Source organism: Phyllostomus discolor, chromosome 12 (assembly GCF_004126475.2).
Source record: "Phyllostomus discolor isolate MPI-MPIP mPhyDis1 chromosome 12, mPhyDis1.pri.v3, whole genome shotgun sequence".
Classification (NCBI taxonomy): Eukaryota; Metazoa; Chordata; class Mammalia; order Chiroptera; family Phyllostomidae; genus Phyllostomus; species Phyllostomus discolor.
The window spans coordinates 73462499-73471935 of NC_040914.2; positions in this window are offsets into that span (position 1 = coordinate 73462499).

Genomic DNA, 9437 nt, shown 5'->3' on the forward strand with positions numbered 1-9437 from the left:
CGCCCCGCCCCCAAGCTGCAGAGCTCCACAGCTCCACAGGGAACCTCCAAGTGGGTGACTTAATGCATCAGACCAAAGGAGACAGCCCCATCCCCTCACTAGTGTTTGGCTCCGAGATTTCTAGGTGGGGAGGAATTGGGAAGAATTAAGTATTTTAAATAGGAGGGGATAGAAAGTGGATTGCTTTTGGATCCCACCCAAAACGCTGGTGGGATCACTGTTTACTTTGTATTCTGGTTATTTGCATTCAGGTCTTATCTCCCCCTTTGGGTTCCTTTGAGTGCAAGAGCTGACTCATTCTGTCTTCATTTCCTCACTGACTCACTCATTCATTCCCTCACCCAGTCATTCCACAAAGACCAATTACAATGTCAAAACAGGTAAAGGGGTCAGCCCTGGAGACCAGACTCTTGAATTGCATCAGGCACTGCCACTCTCTAACTATGGGTCCTTGGGCAAGCCTCAGAAACTCTGAGATTACTTTCCTGGAGGGAATAATACAAGCACTGACATTGTTTATGGTTTAGTTGAAATATGTGTAAACAAATATATTAGATATTCGGCAAAAGGTCATTGATGTTGATTAAGTAATTAAAATAAACCCTAAATAGAAACCCAAAAGGTCAGGGATGAGGTCCAGTTCATAATAAATTTCTCAGTGGCAAACAAACATATCAATCAATCAATCAATCAATCATCAATGGGTAGGTGGAAGCGCATTTCCAGGAAAGTAGGCACAGGTGTCACTATTTGTGGGCGAGGACCAAACTTTCCTCTACCCTGAAGATTCTTTTGGCTGGTCTAATAACCAAATAGACATCAGACAGTTTAGCAAGAGAAATAGGCAAATTTAATACATACATATGCGTGGACCCCGCACACAACAGGTTCAGAGACAGCAAGAGAACATGGGTATATAGGGCATTCTGAGCTAGGGATGAGGTAAGGTGCCTTGGAGGCTTCAAAGCATTATTGAAGGGTGCTAAGAAGAGCAGATTCTTGGCAAATAGAGGTTTGTCCTGCCATATAGATAGGTCAGAAAAGGTCATCTCTGATAATGGTTTAAGGCCCTTAATTCAAGTTCTTCTAGGTAGTTAAGGGAGGGGCAGAAGTTTTTCTTGAGCCCGAGGCTACAGTTGCCTTTAGTTCAAAACAATCAGCGCACCACAGAGGTAACTTTGGGGTGACTTGTTCTGAACCCCCACACTATAATTAAAAGACAAAAACGAAAAAATTCCAATGTCAGGTAGCCCAAAGCAGCTCCTACCTGACTCCTTGATAAAGGTAATGGGACAACTGGCCATTGGAAAGAAAAACAAAAATGGATTCATACATCACACCATTGATCAGGACAAACTCCAAAAGGATCCAAGATTCAAGTGTAAATCAGGGAAACCACAAAAGTTCCAGAAGAAAACACGGGAAGCTTCCATTATAAGTCTGAAAAGGAAAAAGACCTTGGAACCATGATCAAAATTCAGGAGTCATACCGAAAGATGGATACATTTCAAATATTTTTTTTAAAGTTTCCCTCAAGGGCAAAAAAAATACTACCTCATGTGTAAAGTGTAAAAACAAAAGACAAAACAGTGAAAAGTATTTGCAACTCAAATCACAATGAATTAGTCTTGCTGACATAGAGAGAAGCCAACCAAAAGAAGAAGATGCTTAATATTAACCCTAATTAACAGAAATGCAAATTAAAGCAGGACTGAGATACTTTTAAAAAAATAAGTGGGTTGGCAGAAATCAAAGTGTGACGAGCCTGCTTTGTTGGTGAGACCATGAAGACCCAGGCCTTACGTGAGTACGTAGCAGGTAAGAGTGGAAGTTGGCACAACCGCCTCTGAAAACCATTTGGCAGTGTCTAGAAAATTTACCAATCTATGTGCTCTTGACCAATCAATTTCCCCTACAGGGTAAGTGATGCCCATTCCTGGCTGGACACTGGAAACACCAGGATGCCCTTGTCCCCCTCTTAGAGATTCTGAAGTAATTGATCTGAGGCATGGCCTGGGTGCTGGGATTTTTAAGGGCCCCCTAGGTGATTCTCATGTGCAGCTGGGGTTGATGGCCACTGCTATAGATACACTCGTGTGTGTGTGTGTGTGTGCGTGTATGCAAAATATATTCAATGTTAATCACTGAGTTTTATTTGTAGTAGCAGAAGATTAGGAATAACCTGAATGTCATACCCATCAGTAAGGGGCTGGTTGCATAGAAAATAATAAAAGTATGCCATGGAGAATTATACAGCTGTGAAGGAGGTAATGATGGAGAGAAAGAGAAATATCTCTCTATGGAACATTCTACAACATACCTCACAAGCCCTGGCTGGTGTGGCTCAGTGGATTGAGCACTGGCCTATGAACCAAAAGGTCACCATCCAATTCCCAGTCAGGGCATGTGCCCAGGTTGTTGGACAGGTCCCCAGTTGCGGGCGTGCAAGAGGCAATTGATCAATGTATCTCTCACACATTAATATTTCTCTCCCTCTCTTTCTCCCTCTTCCTCTCTCTCTACCAATAAATAAATAAATAAATAAAATCTTTTTTAAAAAGATACATCATGAATAAAGAAAAGCGAGATACAGAACAGTACATTCAGAACACTTTTATTGTCACTACCTTTTGGATAAAGTGGAAAAAGGTATGAATAGATATTTATTTTTGCTTGCATGTGCATAAAAACTTCTGGAGGAGCACACATGAGAAAAATAACAGTTGTACCTGTGGGGGAGGTTAGGGAGAGAGGGGTAGGAGGGAGTTTTCACCTTATTTTATTTTATCTTATCTTATCTTATCTTATTTCATCTTATTTTATTTTATTTTGTCTTTATTATTTTTGAACCATATAAATGCACTGTCTATTAAAATATTAAATAACAAGCAAACAAAAAGAAAAAAGTGGCCCAATCCTGACATTCCTGGAGGAAGACCTTGAATGTATTCCAGTGGTAACTGCTGTTCTCCTTCTGTTCCTTGTTGCTGTCGCCCTCTGCTGGATTCAAAATGTAAAGAGTTGGCTTTATAGAGAACCCTGATTGTGAGCACCCTGGAGTCCTAGTTAAGGCAGAAAAATTAACTGCGCACCAGAAATAAATGCTAGGTGTAAATATTTGTTTAAATTCAGATCCACACAATATATAAATCAATCTAATTCAATTCATTTCTTTTTAAAAAGGAATAAAAATATTTGACATACACTATGTGCTATGTACTGCATTAAGGATTGAGAGAGTGGTATAAATTTATGTATTCGTTCGTTCGTTCGTTCGTTCATTCATTTCTGGCACTGGGCCTATGATGCATCCAAGAGGCTCACAAACTCACTTGCCTGTAGGGGGCAGACATATACTGTAAATCATCTGAGAATTCATCTTGTAAGAAAATTTTTTCTGGAGTGGGTGATCCTCTCTGCTCCACTGTCTCTGGGTGCCAGTTTCTTCTTCAAAACTGACATCCACAGGGGGCTGCTGGTTCTCGGCTCTGCTCTAATGGCCATGCAGGAGTCTTAGCACAAAAGTGACAAGACTTCCAATAATCTAAGAGACGCAAATGACCTGAATCTCTTGGAAATGTCTTGATTATTATACTTGGGCAATGAAAGTGTCATGTAAGAGATGCTTGCTTGCAAATTTGAACTAAACGAAAACTCTTGCTGCCTGCTTAGGGCTTACAGTCTAGTAAGGGAGATAAGCAGTTACTTCCATGTGGATACTATAGGTTGTTAAAAACAGAACATTGGATTCATATAGACTTAAATTACCTCTGGTCAAGATGGTGGCCTAGGCAGACATGGCTCACCCCTTCATGCAACCACAACAAAATTAAAACTAAAATATAGAACAACCATCACTCAGAACTGACAGCAATCAAGTTGAATGGAAGTCTGACAACTATAGAATTAAAGAAACCACATCCATCCAGACTGGTAGGAGTGGCACAGATGCACAATGGGCTGGTCCCAAATCCACACGTGGCGGATAACAATTTGGGAGGGATATCTCAGGAGTGAGGAATCCCAGGCTCACACCAGGCCCTCCACTCCAGGGTTCCAGTGCCAGGAAGATAAGTCCCCACAACTTCTGGCTACAAAAGTCAGCAGGGGTTAAGTTGGGGGAAGAAACTGCTGGAGCACCAAGCAGTCCCTTTTCAAGAACCCACACACAGACTCACCTACTCTGACTCACTCTCTCTGGGCCCTGGCACTGGGGAGGCAGCCTGAGGAGCACCAGTGGCATGCAGAGGGAGGCTAAGGTGCCTGGCATCAAGGCAAGCAGAGGTCAGTGTCATTTTTCTGAGCTCTTACCCCACAGAGCTGGCACACTGGTGCCCTATCTGAGTCTCCATCAACCTGGCTAACACTGTGTGAGATGCCCAGAGTCTCCTTCCCAACTTATAGGCCGACCCAAGCTGCTTTTCCATATGAATGGCTGTTCTTGGCTGATGCTTTACAACTTCCTAAACCCTTTTTTCAAAAAAGATTTTATTTATTTTATTTTTTTAGACAGAGGGGAAGGGAGGGAGAAGAAGGAGAGAAACACCAATGTGTGGTCCCCACCTGCAACCCAGGCATGTGCCCTGACTAGGATCAAACCTGTGGTTTTCAGGCTGATACTCAATCTACTGAGCCACACCAGCCAGGGAAACTTTCTAAATCCTCTCAAACAAGCAGCAGCTGGTCTCAGTGAGTCCCAGGACTGGAATTAGCAGCCTGGATTCATAGCTTGGGTTTGGCTGGAAATCTCCAGGCCCAGCACAAGTAATAATTATCTCAGACTTGTTTATAACTCAGGCAGTCGGGTGAGCAGTCAAAACACAGTTGGGGACTGACCTTGGCCTGCACTACCTGGGAAACCCCAGGCCCAGAGCACCCAGTGGACAGCTGCAGACCATGTCGGAACACCACCACCCTGCCCCTACACAGCTAATCCTCCACAGAAGGCAAAGGTTGGTGGTCAGTGGTCACAGCCGGTCCTTGTAGCTGACTGACCTGGGCAAATCCCTCCCATTGATATGCCAACAGCAACCAAGGCTCAACTACAAGAGGAGGGTGTGCTCAGCCCACACAAAGGGTGTACCTCAAGTACCCGGCTTGCATGATAGGAGAGGATGTGCCATTGGACCCTATAGGACACCTACTACATTAGGCCACGTTACAAAGACACAGAATCAAAGCAGCTCTACCTAATGCATAGAAATAAACACAGGGAAGCTGCCAAAACAAGGAGATAAAGAAACATGACCCAAATTAAAGGACAGACCAAAACTCTAGAAAAAGGCTAAATAAAATGGAGAGAAGCAGTCTATCAGATGCAGAGTTCAAAACTTTAGTTATAAGGATGCTCAAGGAACTTGGGAAGACCTTAACAGCATAAAAAATGATCCAGTCCGAAATGAAAGATACACTAATCAAAATAAAGAACAATTTACAGGGAACCAACAGTGGAGGGGATGAAGCCGAGGATCAAGTCAATGATTTGACTTGATCATAAGGAAGCAAAAGACAACCAATCAGAACAAGAAGAAGAAAAGAGAATCCAAAAAAATCAGAGATAGTGTAAGCAGCCTATAGGACATCTTTAAGCAATCTAACATTCACTTCATAGGGATGGCTATGAAGGAGAAGAGAAAGAGCAAGGAAATGGAAATCTATTTTGGAAAAATTAGTGAAAGGAAATGTCGCTAATTTGGTGAAGGAAAGAGACAGACAAGTCCAGGAAGCACAGAGAGTCCCAAGCAATGAACATAAAGAGGCCCACCCCAAGACATATCATGATTAAAATTCCAAAGGCTAAAGATAAAGAGATGGGAGGGGGGTGGGAGAATGGGTGAGAGGTGAGGGTATTAAGAAGTATAAATAGATAGTTACAGAATGGCCATGGGGGTGTAAAGTACAGTATAGGAAATGAAGAAGCCAAAGAACTTATACCCATGACCCATGACCATGAAGAAAGGTGAGGGTATTGCCTGAGGGAGTGGGGGATGCTGGATGGAAGGGAGCAAAGGGGGCAAAATTAGGACAACTGTAATAGCATAATCAATAAAATACAACTTAAAAAAACAAATAGACTTAAACAACATTCAAGGGAGAGTAATGGCTCCATGACTGAGAAGCCCAGAGCCAAGTGGAATTCAGGCACGTGTTAATCAGACTTTTAGCCGTTTCATCTTCAGGCAAATTCCGCCCTTCTTCTTGGCACACCCTACCCCAGTCTCTGCGTGTCTGACTTCCCATTCGGACCTCGAATGTTCCCCTTCAGGGTGGTCTTCCCTAGCATCCCAATGTAAAGCAGCTGACTCTGTAGCCTCCAACAACCACTCTCCATCACACAAGCTTCTTTTGTTTTCCACAGCAGATGTTACTATCCAAAGCCACCTTTTTCATTTGTCTCTTTACTCAGAGACAAATGAAAAAGGTGGCTTATATATTGCGATCCACTTCCAAAACAATGCCAGGTCCATGAGCGCAAGAATGACATTCATCTCACTCACAATAGTTTAGCTATCTCCAACCACACAGCACCCGTTCCGGACAGGGTCCCAGTTCATGCCCGGATGTGGAGTGAGGGAGAGAGAAGAGTCAAGGAAGATGATACTCACAAAAAGACAGGCACATAGATGGATGGAATACAATTGAGAGTCCAGAAATAAACTCTTACTCTTATGGTCAATTGATCTTTGGCAAGGGTGCCAAGATAATCTCATGGGATAAGAATAATCCTTTCAATAAATGGTGCTGGCACAACTGTATGACACATGCAGAAGAATGAAGCTGGCCCCTACCTCACACTGTATATGAAAATTAACTCAAAATGGATCACAGATATATTTCTTAGATGTGACACAAAAAGCAGAAGTAACAGAGGAAAAAAATTAGATAAATTGGACTTCAGCAAAAGGAAACATCTTGTGATTTAAAGGGCACCACTGAGAAATTAGAAAGTACATAGAATGGTAAAAGTAAGTACAAATCATATATCTGAGGGATCCCCAACCCCTGGGCCGTAGACTGGTACTAGTCCAAGGCCCGTAGGAACAGGTACCACCTGAGCTCCATCTCCGACCACCTCCCCACTCCCAGTCCCTGGAAAAACTTTCTTCCATGAAACCAGTCCCTGGTGCCAGAAAGGTTGGGGACTGCTGGTTATATCTGATAAAGATCTAGTATCCAGAAATATATTCTTAAAACCTCTTACAACTCGACAATAAAAAGGAAGTAACCCAATTTAAAAATAGGCAAAGGAGTTGGATAGACATTTCTCCAAAGAAGATATACAAATGGCCAATAAGTATGTGAAAATATGGCCAACGAGACTAGTCATTAGGGCAATGCAAATCACAACCACAATGAGATATCACGTCACACCCGCTAAGACACCCTATACAATTAAAATGACAATAGCAAGCGCCGGTGAAGATATGGAGAAACTGGAATTTTCATACCCTGCTGGTGGGAATGTAAAATGGTGTATCTGCTATGGAAAACAGTTTGGCAGTTCCTCATAATAAACATAGAGATATCATATGATCCAATAATTCCAGTTTTATAAATATACCCAAGGAAAATGAAAACATACACCTACATAAAAACTTACGTTGGAATGTATATGGTAGTATTATTCATAATAACCCAAAGTAAAGACCTAAATGTCAATTGACTGATAATGGATATGCAAAATGCGGTCTATCCATATAATGGAATATTGTATTATTCAGCCATAAAAAGCAAGGATTCATTCTACACCATCGATGCACCATGAAAACACTATGCTAAGTGAAAGAAGCCAGGTGCAGAAGACCACATACTGCAGGGTTCAGAGAAGCAAGTCCGTACAAACAGCAAGTAGATGAGTGGTGGCCAGGGCCTGGGGAAGGGGAACGTGCAGTGACTGACAATGAGCACGGGGCTCCTTTGGGGGTTGTTAAAAATAATCTGCAATGAGAAAAGGGTAATGGTTGCACACATTTATAAAAATTTGAAAAGCCACTGAACTGTACACTTAAAAAAATGTTTAATGGGAGTTTTTGAAAAGAACAAAGGAAGACTCCTGGGTTTGGGGCCTGATCATCTGAGTGGGTGAAGGAGATGAGTTCAGTTTGGGACAGGTGGCATTTGAACTACTGGGGGAACATCAGAGTGGAGATGGACAGAGGACAGAGACTGGGTCAGAGACGCAGATCTGGAAGCCGTGGTCTGCAGCTGGTGATTCGGCCAGGGATGTTTGGTATGGCCGAGGAAGGACGCTTAGGGAGAAAAAGGCCTATGACACAGGCCCAAAGGCCCAAGGGATCACCAGCACTTAAAGGAAAAGAAGTCTACAAAGTAGATTGAGTTGAACTTTCCAGAAAGGAAGGAGACAGTATCTCAGGAAAGAGGGAATGATCAGCATCATGCAAGCCAGGACCACCTCTGTACATCAGCCAGGGGAGAAGAGGGGTGTGTACAAGTGGGGGGCAGAGAGAAGTCCACAGTAAACATTTAAACCTGCTGGTGACCCGGGAAATGAACAATGGACAGAGACTAGTATGCATAAGCACCTGAGTTCCCTGGTATTATTGCCTCTTTTGAGTCCCACCACCTGACCAGGTGGGCAAGTTGAATAATATATATGGAAGCAAGATAGTATTGTATTATTACTAGTAATAATAATTTGTGTCATGTGCATTGTATAGTAACTAGACCATACAGTATTAGTAAGAGCACCGTCTCTCTATGGATTGTGATCTAGGTGCTGGGCGCCATGCTGTGTGCTGTGCCACTGCCACTACAGATAATTCTCACCTCAGCCCGAGGAGACACTGCCACCACCCCTTGACATAAGTGAAGGAACTGAGGTGTCAAGCGGTGAAGCTGTCTCCCAGTGCTGCACAGCTAGAACACTGCACAGATACTACCTGAACCCAGGCAGCCTGAGCTCAGGGGTCTCAGCTTCCCCACGCCCCACTCCCCCCACCACCACCCCACCAAGAAACAGAGTTTGGAGCCATGACATTGGACCAGAGGAGCTCAGCTATGTGTGCTCTGAGACGACTAGAAAAATCGGTACTGGCTTTTTAAAACCATCATTTTTTACATAGGCTTTATTTTTTCATTGCAAAGACCTTACCGAAATGTTAAGGTCAGTGTCCTGGTTTCCACATTTTCCTTGGGGCTATAAATTGAAAAGAAACCAGAAAAGAAGTCCCACCTCAGCTGTAATTAGAGATGGGAATAAAACATAACCCTGAGACTTGCTGTTCTCAGCAAGGTGGTTGTCACTCTGAAGCAGGTGCCTTACACGAAATGGGTATTTATAGAAGGTGATATTTATAGCATCAGCGCAGCGCTCCCTGATCGTCAAATCTCTGAAAAGAGGCTCCCAGGAATCTTTGAAAAACGAAGATGCTGCGTCGCTGACTGAGAGCGTAAAACAGAGCTCCTGAGTGGTCGGT